General features: G+C 44.9%; 1 long non-coding RNA gene across 1 annotated transcript; it reads left to right on the top strand.

The window, feature by feature from the left end:
• Positions 1–342: 342 nt before the first annotated feature.
• Positions 343–15702, top strand: LOC103878434. Its single transcript, XR_638621.4, has 3 exons — positions 343–2569; positions 6637–6727; positions 14753–15702. It is a non-coding gene; the product is annotated as an uncharacterized LOC103878434 (long non-coding RNA).
• The last annotated feature ends 1282 nt before the right edge of the window (positions 15703–16984 follow it).

Genomic DNA, 16984 nt, shown 5'->3' with positions numbered 1-16984 from the left:
AAGACTGATATGCAGGAGGAATGGAACACAGTGGTCTTCCTAGAAGCATGTTACATGTCATAGACTGTTAGGGGTGGGAGAAACCTTAAAATCAAGTGTTGGGATTCCCAAACTGCAGTCATTTGTCACATTAACCATTTAAAAATTTTTTTTTTTTTTGAGATGGAGTCTTGCTCTGTTGCCCAGGCTGGAGTACAGTGGCATCATCTTGGCTCACTGCAACCTCTGCCTCCTGGGTTCAAGCAATTCCCTGCCTCGGCCTTCTGAGCAGCTGGGATTACAGGCACCTGCCACCACACCTGGCTACTTTTTTGTATTTTTAGTAGAGACTAGGTTTCACTATCTTGGCCAGGCTGGTCTTGAACTCCTGACCTCGTGATCCACCTGCCTCGGCCTCTCAAAGTGCTGGGACTACAGGTGTGAGCCACCATGTCGGGTCCATTCACAGTTCATCAGAAGTGATGCTTTGATGCATTGTTAAGGTCTTTCCAGCAATGCACATGAAAGTTCAGTATATGAAAATCCACCCTGACAATCCATTTCATCTGTGTCATTGATTCTTCTGGACAGCTTGGGAAAAAGGGACAATTTCTACAGGTTTGAAACCTTCACAGCATGTGCAAGCACCGAGGTCTTGCCTTGCTTGTGTGTGATGTGATCATCATGGTACCACCCACTTTAGCCCTGTGGTAGCAATAATATCCAAAAAATCATGGGGCTGATGGTGGGCTACTTACGTATTTATTTTTATGTTTGGTAGAAAAATATTTAATATTAAAGCATTTATCTTTGTTCTACCTTTTGTGTAATTTCCCTAGTGATACAAACACCATGCTTTAGGAAATGTTGATGTAGTCCACTTCTCTTATTTGAGGAGGAGAAATTAAAGGTCTGGAGAGGTGAAATCTCCTTGCCGAAGGTCATTCAAATGTTTAATGGCAGAATGTTGGAGTTCCTGACATCCAGTGTGGTATATTACCCTGTAAATCATGCTAATTTAATCAGTTAATCTCTTAGGACAGGCATGAAACAAATGTTGGTGTTCTCTTGGCAATGCTAGCCCTATGGTGAAATGGAGATCTGTGATTGGCTCTATTGTCAAGAACTCTTAAGAAATTAGAGTCTAGAAAAGACAGTTGTGCAAACAAAAACGTACTGAGCTAGAAGGGAGCCCAGGGTCATCCAGATCAATCCTGGGCTGAATCTTGCAAGGTCTAGGGATGGCCCTTGGGGGACCTCTTTGCAGGGCCAGAAGTCAAGGTATAAGAGGGAATTGCCAAGCAGGCAGGGTTGGGGGCCTCTTGCCCTCATTTCAATCACAGCTGCACTGCTTTCATATGTTCTATGTGTTATTTTCACGTAAAGTAGCATCGAAAATTTTTTCAGGACTAATGTTGGAAATGCACTGTGCCTGTCCATTTTCATCTTATAAATAACATCGAGACGCCAAAGGTATCATGATTTTCTAACTGAGATGACTTTCTTTTCCCATAATTTCTATATCATAAAAAAGCAATAGAGGCTAGAGTGTCCATGAACATGGGCTTTGTGATTATGCAAATTTGAACCTGAATCCTAGCAAGGCTCGAATGGAATTTTTCTCCAGTTAGGAATTTAATAATGCTGCTTTCTCCAAATTAGGTAAACTGTTTCTCCGAGTATTTGGAGGGTACTTGATGCTGGAATCGTCATTTGTGTTACCATAGGAACTGAAGGGGAAGTGGCTTCCTTACTTTATCCTACCCCAGACATGTCACTGGAGGAAGGGGGTGGGGGAAGGGAAGGCTATATGAAGAAAGAGGGAGAAAACAAAGGTGGCCGAGAACATTCCTTAAAGTCTTCCATGTGACTTCAGCTGCACTTCTGCAGAATTTTCGGAAAGTAGAAAGGTGGTTGACAGGGGATGTGGAGTGGGGAATACAGAGTTATTGGTCAGTAGATACAGCAGTTCAGTTTTGCAAGATGAAAAAGTTCTGAAGATGGGTTGCACAACAATGTGAATGAACTAGCACTGCTGGGCTGTACTTTAAAAATGGTTAAGATGTACATTTTATGTTTTGTACATTTTGCTACAATTAAAAAACAAGCAACACAAATGCCTCCAGGAGGCATAGTGAGCGTTGTTGTCATTCACACTTGAGAGCGGATTCATTGTTAGCTTGCTGTTCCCCAGTCCACTGGCAGAGCTGAGGCAGATGGAAACTTTCATGATAGAGCTTCTGAAACAAAGTAGCCTGGTCCATTTGCTCAGTTATTCAGCAAATATTTCAGTGCCTCCCTGGGGTCAGGCACTATACTTAGTCCTAGCTATACTAGTGAAAACAAAGTCTACAAAGATCCTGCCCTTGCAATCTGGGAGTGAGGGGTGGGGTGGGGTAAGGTCTCAGAAATAACTAAAGCTCTCAGCATATTACAAGATGAGAAGGGTGGTGGAGAAATAAAGCACGAAAGAGGAAGTGGAGTGCCTCCGACGAGAAGGGGACATCTGGGCAGATTTGAGGGAACAGCCCCAGAAGATATGGAGAGGAAGAATATTCTAGGCAAGGGCAGAATAAGTGAGAAGACTGAGGTAGGTGAAGAATGGAAGATGAGGGCAGGAGAAGCAGGAGTGTGTTGTGGGGAGGAGAGGGAGGGAGGGGAGGAGGATGGAGGAAGGAAGGGAGAGAGAGTGAAAAGAAGGGATTTTGCTTTTACTTGGAGCAAGATGGGAGCGTTTAGGGGGCGGTTTTGAGTGTTTGGAAGTGACATGATCAGACTTGAGATTTTCAGGATCACGGTGACGACTGCACTGAGAATGTACCGAATGGGAGTGAGGGCAAGGCAGAGAGATGAGCTTAGAGAGGCTGCAGAGAAGGGCTGGCTGGAGGGACCTGGGGCTGTTCTGTGTTGATCTGTGCAAGGCAACAGGGGCGGGGCTTAGTTTTAGTGTGTCCACCTTTAATTCTCCAGGTGCCCTCTAACTCCCCTTCTGAAACCCTCCGTGTTCCCCATCTCCTCCTGTAGATGGAGGTTAAGTACATCCTTGAGGATCTCCCGGAGAGTTGATGGCTATGCCTTGGAATGGTCCTGATTCACAGCCCTTTGGCTTTAACTAGATTTGTGGAAGCTCCTGTCCCTGGCGTTCACCGCCCTCGGGAGGAGAACCATCAGTCACCAGGGAGAAAATGGATATCTCGAAGCTGTGGGCTCTTAACTCCTTTAAAGCTGCGGGACAAATGATTTAACTGAACATTCGTCATGCAGGGAGGAACAGTAATCTTAGAAAAGGGAAGAAAAGTCTTCAAAATTCAGAATCTGGGGAAATTGCAGAGAAGGCAGCACTCTTCTTGGGTGTGTGTCCATTGTGGAAGGAGTAGGGAGGCACAACCACAAGTCTTGGATGGCCCTGGCTTACCGAGGGCAAGTTTCCCTCGACAGCACTTTATTTCCAGAATTGTAACAAGGCCCAGTGTTGAAAAGGGGAAGAAAAGTGTGGTAGTCAACGATAATTATGGTCATGTGATAATCATCAGTTACGGAAGTGGGGAAGGGAGAATTCTGAAATCCTTTACCTAACCAAAAGTAAAACATCGCCTCTGTCTAGACCAGGATTTCTCAATTTCAGGAGTGTTGACATTTTGGGTTAGACAATTCTTTGTGGTGAGGGCTGTTCTGTGCATTGTAGGATGTTATCCCAGCATCCCTGGCCTCTGCACCCTCGAGGCCAGCAGCACCTTCCCAGTAGTGACAACTAAAAATGTCTCCAGCCATTGCCAAGTGTCCCCTGGGGAACAGGGTTGCCCCTGGTTGAGAACTGCTCACCTAGACTTAGGCAGGGGCATTGGGTGCAGTCAGGATTGTTTTACTTCATGTCTTCTCTGGCTGATGAAATCGATAGAGTTAACACTAATAGTGGTTTCTTCTTGGTCACTGGGATAGCACGGCATGTGCTGTTCTGTTCTGAGAGAACAATTTTCCTGTGTTTTATGTAATAAGGGCCTTTTGATGCGTGGATTCTGGGCATCCCAACATATAAGTGTGCCTGTAAGGCAAACTAAAAACAAGGCCCTCTCTGATTGCCAAGGAGGGGGCATGTTTCCTTTCGCATCTCTCTCCTGGATCCATGCAATAATTACTCAAAGTAAAATGAATATTAGCTCATGCTTAACTGCCTTTACCGCGCGCTTGCCGGCACTGACCCAATAGTGCTAAACCAATTATTTTTTGAACTTTATGGCTTTAAATAATCCTTTGCTCTAAAATTCCCTATACCCCTCAGCTACTTAACCACAGGCCCCTCTGCCCTAAATCCTTTTCTTATACTTTGTAGCTTTTTAAGCAAGGCCCCTCTTTAAGAAGACATAATCCCTTCTCTGTAGAAAACATGAAAGACCTTGAACAAATCAAGATTTCTCCATGGAGAATTCAGCTAATCCTGTGCTTAGCTCCTAACAAGGAAATCCATCTCTCCACCAAGCACGCCATTACCCGGACTAATGCCTGACTTGAATAACAAGCAAATTATTGTGCTTTTAATTGTACCCTGCTCGGTCACAAAGCACATCTGAGAGAGGAATGCGCCGAGCTCTTCCAGGAGAAACAGGTCATGCTTCTAATCCTCCTTTTCTGTCGCCTTCCCCTCCCCCCTTTCAATCCTTTCTCTTCCCAGTGGCACAAAGAAAAAAAAAAAAATTAAAAAAGACAGCTAAATTATGTTTAAAATGGAAGAGTCTACAAGAAAAAAGGTGGTAAATACTGACTTGGGAGAGGGTGAATTATCTCGTCTCTGCAGTGTGGCTCATTTGAGGACAATCAGTGTTACCCTAACCCCATTACTGGAGGGCAGTCTTTGTTACCCTAAACCAGGCTTCCTCAACCTCAGCACGACTGACATTTTGGGCTGAGTAATTCTTTGTGATGGGGGACTTTCCTGGGTATTGGACAGCATTTAGTGACCTCCCAAGTTGTGACAACCTAAAATGGCCCAAGGGGTGGGACATTTTAGGTGGTCGCACCTGGGAGGTGGTGGGGGAGCAAAATCGCCCGTGGTAGAGAACTATTGACTGAAACCCACCCATACTGTGATGTATTTGTTCCCCCACTGCTCTCCTTCCTGTTCACAAACCCCAGGCAAATCATGGTTCTCGTTGTAAACCAGGGAGAGACAAATGTGTTGTTTCTGTAAGTAGAATGAGTGGAAAGAAAAAAGACATGAAAGTATGTGTTGTCAAGGGGTGGAGAATGAGCACCCCCTTAGCACCCAGAGTGGAAAGAAGTATTCGGATTTGGTTGGGCTCTGACTTCCACTAGGAAGTGGCTGTGCCCCTGGGTGTGGGCAAGCCAGCTTTTGAATGTCTCTATTTCGCACACTTCGGAAATAGGCTGGCTATGGTGAGACACGGGTGATAATGGAGAGGCTGCTGAGATAAAGAAGCCACTTGCCTGGAGGTGCTGACACTCTTAGTCCTCTGTTTAGACATGAGCGCGGGAGAACTGCCCCACCTCACTTGCTCATACCATGCCAACAGTCCTGTTTTGGACCAGAAAATCAGTACCGAGGAGAGCTACCCAGAAAAGAGACGTTATGCAAGCCTTGAATTGTACTTTCATTACAGCTATTGAGGCAAACATTTCCTCACTCCTGGAGATTGAAAGAATTCACCCTATTTTTAGTAACTTGCTGGAATCATAATTGCTTGTCCTCACTGACCAGAAGCAAACGCAGGGAACGAACGCTTTGCAGTTATCCCCAGTGGCCACTAGATGGCGGTGTACGTCTTCCTGAGAAGCCCGGCCTGGCGGCCGGTCGCAACAACTCCTTGGGCAAAGGAAGACAAGTGCCACTCGTCCTTTGGGAGACAGCCGGCTCCTATCATTGTTGGCACAAACAGCTCCAAACAATTGCACTGACCACACAGCTCTAAGCCACATTCCAGGGCGCTGCCGTCTGCTGAGGAGTGAATGCTGGGAAAATGAACCAAGCTGCTAATTTGCTTGATTGGGGGAAAAATAGGATCTCCAGTAACAATGGGCGTAATTTATTTTTCCAACAAGAATAGGGGCAATGCCATTTCATCCCCCTTCCCAATTGCTACCATAAATGAAAGCAATCACCTAATTAGTCCTGAATTACTAACTGGCAGGGTAATGGATCTGCTGAAAATTAAGCTCAAGTGGAGAATTTGGAGAGGGGGATGTGATTTCGTGGGGAGGAGGGGTGGGGAGGGGAGGAGGAGTGGGGAGGGGAGGGAGGTGAAGGCCCGGAGCCCATTGTAGGGCCCTGACCCTGGGAGAACGAGGGGCTCAGTGAGTCTCTGGGCCATTCATTTTGTGCAGGAGAATGACTTTCTAAACCCTAAACTGAGGAAAAAGCATCTGCTGGGGAAGACATGCCCCTGAGTTCCTTTTAAAATGTTACAGATGTAGATGAATTGGCTTGGGAAAGCAACACAGCCCTGTGGGGCCTGGCCACCCCGCTGATGGGGCCGGACAGGCGGACCCCACAGGGAGGCTCTTGAATGCCTTCTCTCCTGAAACACAATGAGGGAAATTACAGCAAATCTGAGACTAAGTTTGGATTTCAGTGCTTAAGAAATACCCAAAGGGAATGAAATAAATGCCTAGTTACAGATTTTGTGTTTTTGCGTGCATCCTTAGTCTTCGCCCCTTCCTGGTTGGAAACAATGAAGCATCGCCACACCCGGTGGCAGGCCCTCTCCTGGAGAAAAGCAGGACAATAGGAGAGTAGGTAAGTGCTGAGATCTTCCACACAAAGGCTCCACAAACTGAAGGACTAATTTATTTGTTCAGAGACGCCTTCTTGTTTTTTAGTTAGATATCACTTTAATCGAAATACTTTACTAATGCGATTTATCGCAACTGTAAACTGTCAGTTTCCACAGCTGTTGCCGTTTTCAAGCAATCTGGCAAATGTGTGTGGGTGAAAACACAAACTTGGAAGGTTGAGGAGGAGTGGGCTTGGGCTGTCTCTTTTCCCCACTCAGCTGGTCCACAGGCCCCTCACCTCTGCCAAAAACATATGCTCCTTTTCCTTAGAGGCACCCACTTCAATTCTAGTGCACATCTGTTGTCTTGGCTTCTAAACATCGATGCCCCCCTCCTTGGAGGAGTACCTGGTTTTCTTTTGGGGACCTACCCTTCTCCCCGTATCAGCCCATGTGGCTTAGATGAGGTGACCCTACTTTGCTGCTGTGGGGTGGGTGTGTCTCCCAGCTGTGGCCTAAAGGTACGCTCTTCCACCTCGCTTGGCTGTGTTGATTGACTCTTAGAGTTGCCAGAATTAGCAAAACATCAACAGCAAAAACCAAAACACTCAGTGAAATTTCAGATAAGCAACCAGGATTTTTTTTTTTTTTTTACTATTGTTATGTTTATTATTACTATTATTAATATGTCTTTTGCATGGAACATACTTATGCTAAAAGCAATGTCTTGTTTATCTGAAGTTCAAATTTAGTGAGGCATCCTGTATTTTATCTGGCAACGCTGTTGGTTCTGAGAAAGGGACGTGACTAAAAGTGGTCAATTCATAGTCAGCTCAGGACTTTTATTGGAGTTTTGGGGAAAGAAGTATTTCAAAAGAAATCTGTTGGGGTTGCTAAACTGGTAGGTTATGTGCTTACAACTGTTGGTGACGATCTTTGCTACTTTGTGGGAACAGCTGCCTGACATGGGAGCCAAGGCCACATAGACCAGACCTGTTTCATTGGAGCAGGTGGATCCAGCTGTTCCTGAAGCTGGCCCTGTGGTTGGTGGAGATCAGGGTGCCAGTGGCCAGGTGGGATCACAATTTTCTACCCCTTGAGCCTGGAAAGTAGAGACGTCAGCACCAGAATATGCCCACTGGGCACTGGCTTCTATTTAATCAAAAGAGTGGTAAATGGATTTTGAGCAGCAAAAATAACTGATGTCCACTATACCCTATATTGTTTTCTAATTGTTTGTTGCGTGTAACATCAACCCTTTTACAAGACAGCGTGGTTGGAGCCAGGGTCTGATATATCTGTGTTTGGCATTGGAGACCTGAACTTCAAATCTGCCTCTGCTTGGCTGAGTGGCTTCACAGTCATGGTGACCTCTACAAACTTGAGATTCTCAGTCTGAAAACTAAGGACAGGGGTACTTTTCTTTACAGGATGGGAGTGAGGAATCTGTGACATAAAGTATGTAAGCACCTGCCATAGGGCCTGATATGGAGTAGGTGCCCGACAGAGGTCTTCCCCTGTCTGAGAGAGAATGTGCTTAACTTCGGAACTTAAGGAGAGTGGTAATTAAAGTCTGAGGACATGGATAGCACCATAGCTGCCCTATCATGGCCAGGCATTAGGTGACTGTTGGTGTATGCTGGATGGCTTTCACGCCTTGTCATGTACACCACCTTCTCATTTCATTTTGGCACAGAATCTTCTCTTTCTTTGCCTTGCTTTTCTTCTTATGCTACTTTCGGGACAGGAGCTTTGCTTTGTATTATATGCAGTGAATCCGTCAAAACTTGGCTGTTGTCTTTTCTGCGTCTCAATGACATTTACCCAATTATTTGGATATTTGAGACCAACAAATCATTTCTCTCCTCCATTAACGTTAGTCGATTTGACTCAAAGGAAAAAAGTGAAGGCAAGAGCACTATTTCACAGTAACAATGCTGTGCTCCATTTTACTGGGATTTTCCAGAGCTTAACAAGGTAGGTTTGGAACATCTAATCAAGGAAGAGGTTAGATCTGGAACTTGCCATTTAGAGTTGGAAGGAGTTGCAGTTTTGCCCCAGTGAGCCAGTGACAGTCAGGACTAGAATTCAGGCCTGGACTACAGGCCCTTGCTCCGGGCTGCTGGGGTCTCGGCCGAGCCTGCAGCATACACATCCTCTGGGACCTTTCAAAGAGGTTTCAGTTGGTCGGGTTGCTTTGTTTTGAAGCTCTCTGGGATGGATGTTAAATCCAGATGAGTGTGTGTCTCCAGTGGGGAGGAAAGCTGGCGAGGGGAAGAAGGTTCTCTGAGGGTCTCTCAGAACGTGCTGCGGAGGCTGCAGTGTGGAGAGGACTGAGGTGAGCTTTAGACAGACGTTCACAGGGGATGTGTTTGTCCTCTCCTGGTGTGAAACAGCAAAGCTACCAATCCTCAGGGAATAAAGAGAGAAGAAACAGTCACCTTTCAAAGAGCTGGAAATGCAGTCTCCTCCTCTCTCCTGCCTCCCCTTCCCCCGTCTTTATTTTTGTAGAAGGATTCATCAGTTAAAGAGGTCTCTTCTCTCTCACCACCACCTCTCCTCTTGCTCTGTTTGGCTCAGTCAGGGAAAGGGAGAAGCAGCACAGTCTAGTGAGAGAACACAAGCTCTTCAGAGTCCTGAATCAGTTTTCTAGCTATGCATCTGGGCAAGTTTCTTAACCCATTTCCTCATCTGTAAGATGGGCACATGTGTGTCCACTTTCTTTCTTTCTTTCTTTTTTTTTTTTTGAGACAGAGTCTCACTCTGTCACCCAGGCTGAAGGGCAGGGGCACGATCTCGGCTCACTGCAACCTCTACCACCCGAGTTCAAGTGATTCTCCTGCCTCAGCCTCCCGAGTAACTGGGATTACAGGCACCTGCCACCGCGCCCGGCTAATTTTTTGTAGTTTTAGTAGAGACAAGGTTTCACCATCTTGGCCAGGCTGGTCTTGAACTCCTGACCTCGTGATCCACCCATCTTGGCCTCCCAAAGTGCTAGCATTACAAGCGTGAACCACTGTGCCCAGCCATGTGTCTACTTTCTAGAGCTCTGGTGGAGATTAAATTCATATATATATATACACATATATATGAATGAGAGATTAAATGTGTTAATCTACAAGTACATAATAGTTGCTCAATAAATAGTTCATTATCATCATTGTCTCAGGAAGGCTACAGGGGGTGGCATGAAAAATGCTAATGTGGAAGAGTGTTTAGATGCAGGTGATGGCAATGGCCGATACTACAGCAATGACTGTGCATTAGTAGCGATAATTTAGGTTTAACTAATTTAAGCCTCCTCTTTACAGATGTGAAAACCAAGGCACAGAAAGATTAAGGGATTTGCCCAAGGCTACACAGCTTGTAGTACACAGCCTGTGTGCAAACCTTTGAGGCTCTTCAGTGTAAGCCACGTGCTCTAGGGGCAGCGTGCCATGTGGCTGGCTGTGAAGGTCACCTAGGCAGGGCAGATATATCAGAAAGAGGAAAGGAGAGTTGCTGGAAACAAAGGTATACTCCAGTCTTTGGACTGAGCTATTACTTCAGTCTGATTAGAATCTATTAAGTGAGCTGAGGTCAGCTGCAGGTGACTGGCAGGTGGCGTGAAAGGCCACAAGAGATGACTTTCAGGGGCTAGAAGAGGCTTGGCCTTGTGACTTGCTTTGGTAATGAAATGTGGGTGGAAGTGCAATGTGTGCCACTTTTAGGAGTCTATGCAAAGTTTTCCGTGATTGCTTTTCCTCTGCCTTTTGGATTATGGAAGCCTGTGTCAAGATTGTGCTGCTGTTAGTGGGGGTACAGAAATGCCTACAATGGACGGAGCCATCTTGCAGACCCCAGATGTAAAAGTAGCATGGAAGCAAAAAATAACCTTTGTTGTGTGGTGTTTTTTTCTTTTTAAATTATTTTTTATTTTATTTTTATCTTTTTGAGATGGAGTCTTGCTCTGTCGCCAGGCTGGAGTACAGTGGCGTGATCTAGGCTCACTGCCATCTCTGCCTCCTGGGTTCAAGCGATTCTCCTGCCTCAGCCTCCTGGGTAGCTGGGACTACAGGCTTGCACCACTACACTCAGCTAATTTTTGTATTTTTAGTAGAGACGGGATTTCACTATGTTGACCAGGATGGTCTGGATCTCTTGAGCTTATGACCTTCCTACCTCTTTGTTGGTTTTTAGGCCATGGAGGGATGTAGGTTACTTGTTATTGCAGCACAGCCTTACTGATCCTGCCTGATATGTTCCTTATGTAATGGTATATCCCTGCTATCCAAAAGGAAGATCCAGCCCCAAGTTCTTGCTGTACCCTAATAAATAATACATACTTCACACTTACTCATCTTGCATTTATATTATTGGGAAGGGCTGCTCAAGCATTCAAAAATGACCTGCCTGGGGGGTGTTGTGACTCACATCTATAATCCAAGCACTTTGGGAGGCCAAGGTAGGAGGATCGCTTGAACCCAGGAGTTTGAGACCAGCTTGGGTAACACAGTGAGACCCTGTCTCTACAAAATATTTTAAAAAGTTAGCCAGGTGTAGTGGCTGGCACCTATAGTCCCAGCTACTTGGGAGGCTGAGGTGGGAGGATTGCTTTAGTCCAGGACTTTGAGGTGGCAGTGAGCCATGATCACATGACTGCACTATCGCCTGTGCCACAGAGCCCTGTCTCTTAGTAAGAAAGAAAAAGGCCTGCCCGAGGGCAACTTTCTGTTTCTACCTAGAAATTTTTCTTCTTAAGCAATCTTGATACACCTTACCACTTTCCCACCCTTTCAACTTTGTGAGAAAGTATGTAATGTATTTCCTGAGTTCGTAAAGAACTTCAAGAGGAGATAGCTGTGCTAAATCTTAAAACATATAATCATAAAACATTGGCTGAGTGGATTGATAAACTGTTGCCACTGCAATGGTGTAGCTTTTTCATTTTATTGAGAGAAGATAAATATACTCATCAAACATCACCTCGAGGGTAATTATCATTGTCTTGTGAATTTTTTTTCTATTGTCTTTGGCTTTCTGTCTTGTTTTTTTTTTTTTTGAGACAGGTTCTCACACTGTTGCCCAGGCTGGAGTGCAGTGGCATGATCATAGCTCACTGTAACTATGACTTCTCCTGGTCTCAAGAGATCCTCCCACCTCAGCCTTTGGAGTAGCTGGGACCACAGGCATGTACCACCATGCCTGGCTATCTTTTAAAATTATTTGTAGAGACAGGGTGTATTACTCCGTTCTCACACTGCTGTAAGAACATACCCAACACAGGGTAATTATAAAGGAAAGGGGTTTAATTGACTCACGGTTCACATGGCTGAGGAGGCCTCAGCAAATTTACAATTATGGTGGAAGGGGAAGCAAACATATCCTTCTTCGCAGGGCGGCAGGAAGGAGAAGAATGAGAGCTGAGCAAAGGGGATAGCCCCTTATAAAACCATCAGATCTCGTGAGAACTTACTATCACAAGAATAGCATGGGGGAAACTGCCCCCATGATTCAATTACCTCCCACCGGGTCCCTCCTGCCACGTGTGGGGATCATGAGTTCTACCATTCAAGATGAGATTTGGGAGGGGACACAGCCAAACCATATCACAGGGTCTCACCATGTTGCCCAGGCTAGTCTCAAACTCCTGAGCTCAAGTGCTTTTCCCACCTCGGCCTCCCAAAATGCTGGATTATAGGCATGAACCTCCATCCCTGGTGTCTTTTGCTTTCTCAAGTAAAAGCACTGTCCCGTTTGTTAGCGAGTTTAATGTGTTCAGTAGTAAAGAGTGCTAAATCTCATCTCATCTTAGTACACCAATTTTATAGAGAAGGGATCCACAGCAGAGGCTGGCGAACTATGGTCTGTGGACCAGATCTGGCTCACCAACTACTTTTTTAAGTTCAAGTTTCATTTGAACACAGCCACGTCATTCATTTATGTATTGTCTATGGCTGCTTTGTGCCACAATGGCAGCAATGAGCATTTGTAACAGAGATAGCGTGACCCACAAAGCCTCCACTATTTACTATCTGGCTTCTTAAGAAAAAGCTTACTGACTCCTCATGTAGACCGGAGAGTGCCCAAGACCTTGTCCAACATCACAAAAGATTCCTAAGTGGCAAAGTTGTGTCTTGTAATTTTTCATTTTTTGGGGGATGATTCTTTTTCTTCTTTTTGCTCACCATCACCTGCCTTATTCCAAAGGAGGCCGCACCCACCCCAATCCCAGTAGAGAAGTACACTTTGTGTAAAACTTCCACACCATAAAAAAAAAGGCGCGCTACAGTATTGGCAAGGCATGGGAAAGCTGGAAGCTCCAGGGAATATGGGGATGTAATAATCAGGTGAGTGAAGAATATATATCTCATCCCCTAGGCTTCTTAGGTGCAAATGATAACTTTTGAGCATTGACAACACAGGGTTGTCATGGTTTTGCGATTTTGAATTGTGGGGTATTCATTTTCTATCTTTTACCCTGGGGTACAATTAGCCCCGTTTCATAGAAACAAAAACTCCCAGCTCTTCATTGATAGAACGGCCCCCCCATTTCTCAAGAAGCTCAAGGTCATCAGCAAATTAGAGATTTTAAGCTTTACAAATACCTACAATGAAACCACACACATTCGCAGCTGAAGGTTAAGACATCAAACCTCAGGAGGTATCCTGGGTTTTGAAAGTGACATGTGCCTTCCAGATCTGCTTGCATTTTTTTTTCTCCCAGAAGCATATTGGGGGGATTTAATTCCAGCATATTTTATAGGTGCTTGCACAGCCAGAGATTGCTTTATTTCATTGCATAAATAACAAAGATCTTCTGTACATTCCTTTATTTCTCCCTTTGAGCTACAAGAATTGCAGCAGGCCTGAGATTCGCACACATATACTTGACATAAATGTGTATCGAAGATGGGGGAATAATAAGGACTAACTTTTATAGACCTCTCTCATTAAAACTCACCTTCAAAAAACACTCCTGTTCTTTCCTTATAATCAAATGACACCTCGTAACCAGCTAACCATTTTTAATATTCCCCAGACTCCACTGAACTATGCCGGAGCTCAGACACTGTCTAGCTAGTCAGGGAGAAGAGTCTACCGTCATATTTAAACGCAGTTATTGGGACAGGTTTTACAGGCAGTGGGCTAGGACAATTCAGAAACAATTGCTTATGTGATAGTTGGAGGATTTGTCCCTGTCAAACAGTTAATATTGCTTTAATACATGAAGTAGGCTGTATAAGACGGCAATAATGAAAAATGTCAGGAAAGACAATATCAATTGTTATTCAACATCCACATCAAAGATTACTTTTTTGTCAGTAGCTTTCAGAAAATGTATTTTCCATCAGATCTGATTGCGTTCCTCTTTGAAGTGCTCCATCCTCCCGGTAGATTTAATGTGACATCTAGGCACTTTTAGTCCCTGGGCCTCTGAGGCGATTCAGAGAGGCACAACAAGCCATCACAGGTTTATCCTCAAAGGCCGACACTGTCTGTCTGATTTATTGTAACTTTAAGAATCATCTCCAGCAAAGCATGAGCCTTGCTACCCATCCAGAGCGCCAGACTTTTATCAATTCATTTGTATGCAGCCGGGACCGCTTGCAACCTAGAGCCCTATAGCCACTCATGGAAAATGCATTACCTGCGACTAATCCTTTTTATCTTTAAAGTCTGTATTTTTTATGTATAAGTCACTTTGGGTTATCATAAAATATACATAATTCTCCCTCCCCCCTTAAAAAAAATACAAAATGGAAAGAGAATATATAATAAGTTACGAGCGTGCGGTGTCCTTATCAGCAAGGATTCTAAATAAACAGCTCTCTTTTATGTAAACATCGAGGGATAGAAAGCTGTGATTACTTTCAATGGGAAATAGGAATGCGCCCAGTGTTTTGTTTCTTTTAGGTTTCAAAGTGAAACAGTAAGATTAATCATTGGAAATATGCCTGTGCGTGCTTCCACTTGCCAGTGCGTTCGCTTAGGGGTGGGGGCTGGGGGTGCTGGGAGAGTAGGCGGGGTGGGGGTAGAGGCTAATGGTTGTCTGGTCCATTTCACAGGTTTCCCAAATTGCTTCACTCCACAAACGTTTTCCAGGCCATTTGTGAATGGCCTTAATTAAGAAGACTGGAAATGTGTCTCCTGGAAAGATCAAGGTAAATCTCCTTCACAGGCCCCACCCCAACGCTGTTCAGGGCTCCGAACCTCAGGGGCTATTGAAATGCCTGTCCTCAATATTGTAAGTGGTGTTTGCCGTTTTTGTGTTGCTCTGTAATTGTTTCAGATATTCAAACTCTGCTCGGTTTTGAATCTTTACAAGCACGGGAAATTCTCTTCTACTTTAAGCAAAATATAAGAGGTCATGCCCCGATTGGGGGCCAGCAAACCTGCCCGCAGACCAAATCCTGCCAGGGCCTGTTTTTTGTTGGTGAAGGTTTATTGGAGCCCAGACAATATGTTGATATAGTGTCTGTGACTGCTTTCACACCACAGCAGTGGAGTTCCTGGCTGCCACAGACTATGGTCCACAAAGCCAAAACTATTTACTATCAGGCCCTTTACAGAAACATTTGTTGACCCCTGCCCTGGAACCATAGGTACAATTTTAAATTAATTAAGCTGATTAACCCAACGTACAATTTACTTGACCTAGGGGTAAAAAACTTCCTTTGGGGATAGAGGAATTGGTCTGGAAAGATGTACCACAAAGTTGACAAAAACTTCTAAGTGGGAATTGAGTTGAGAACTGGAGAGAAACTTTTTACTCTTTTATACTTCCGGTGTTTATGAAATAATATGGTAGATGTTTGTAGAATTTGCGTGGTTTTCAGGGATGCTGTCCTCCCCTGGGCTAGACCCTGCTGTCTGCTGCAATGGGACAACAGTTTTCGGGACATTGAGAGATAATAGTACCAATCACTGAGGTTTTACTGTCCCTTTATTTTTTAAAAACCCAGGCCGGTGCGGTGGCTCATGCTTGTAATCCCAGCACTTTGTGAGGCCGAGGTGGGTGGATGCCTTGAGGCCAGGCGTTTGAGACCAGCCTAGTCAACATGGTGAAACCCCGTCGCTAATAAAAATACAAAAAAATTAGCCAGGCATAGTGGCATGCACCTGTAATCCCAGCTACTAGGGAGGCTGAGGCACGAGAATATCTTGAATGTGGGAGGCAGAGGTTGCAGTGAGCCAGGACCACACAACAGCACTGCAGCCTGGCGGGTAGAGTAAAACGCCATCTTCAAACAAACAAACAAACAAAACACCTCAAAAAACAAAACCCAGTGCTCAGCCATATTAAGATATTATCTGCATTGCTTTGAGCCCTCAGCCTAAGGTAGGGCTTCCTTATTGTCTAAACAATCCTGGACCCCCAAGCTGGCATGCTTTAAATGTGGGAGAGGCAGACCAAAGTTGTGGGGGGTGCTTGCAAGCCCCAGCCAAGCTCTGGGGGGCTTGTGGGGAGATTGCAAAAAAAAGGGTAGGTGGTTTCTGGGGCAGAAATTGTGAGCATACCTCTCACTACTTTTAGGACTCTGGGGGATCCATTTCTTTCTTCTTTAACTGAAACAAAAGCAAAGAAGCGCGATCTTTAGGTGAAAAGGAATTGTGAACTCGAAAATCTGCAGTCATTACATGCCCCCTCCTTTATTTTTACATGCAAATCATCTTTGGGGAAAAGATCTCAGGGATCTTGTTGGAACTTGCTTGAAAACAATAGGCTGAGTCTATTAGCGCCCTGTTCTTCACAAGAAAAGAAAAAGAATCATTTTGAAGTAATGTTGGAAGATGTTAAGATTTTATGAGGGCTTCGCATAACACTCGTCTGTATCACTTTCCAGGGGAAAAAAAATCAGGAGATTTATTCTCATGGATGTTGCTGACACGTTAGCATCTTAGAAAATCATTTTGCAACACCATGTAAACTCCTCACTCAGTACAATGTGGAAACTCACTTGGCCTTTTCTTTTCCTCTCCCTGTAGCCACACCATGGCTCCTGACATTTCCTGCACCTGATATGTGTTTATGCCAGGCCTTTGTTTGTGGAACATTCTCCATCCTCTGCTTCCTCTCGGGCCTTGTTCACCTAGAAACTCCAACTCACCTTTCATTGCCTAGTACACTTGTCCCTTCTTCTGTGATGTCCTCCATGATTTCTCCCCCATTCTTGCCCACAGCCTCCCTGCAGTTGCCCCCCAGCATTTGGATAGGCTCTGTCATAGAATTTCTCAAATTGTGTGCCCATTGTACTTATATTAGCTCCTTGAGGGTGGGCACTGTGGCTTATCTGACC

Source organism: Papio anubis, chromosome 13 (genome assembly GCF_008728515.1).
Source record: "Papio anubis isolate 15944 chromosome 13, Panubis1.0, whole genome shotgun sequence".
Lineage (NCBI taxonomy): Eukaryota > Metazoa > Chordata > Mammalia > Primates > Cercopithecidae > Papio > Papio anubis.
The sequence above is the reverse complement of the archived record's forward strand: the minus strand, read 5'-3'. Positions and strand labels throughout refer to the sequence as shown.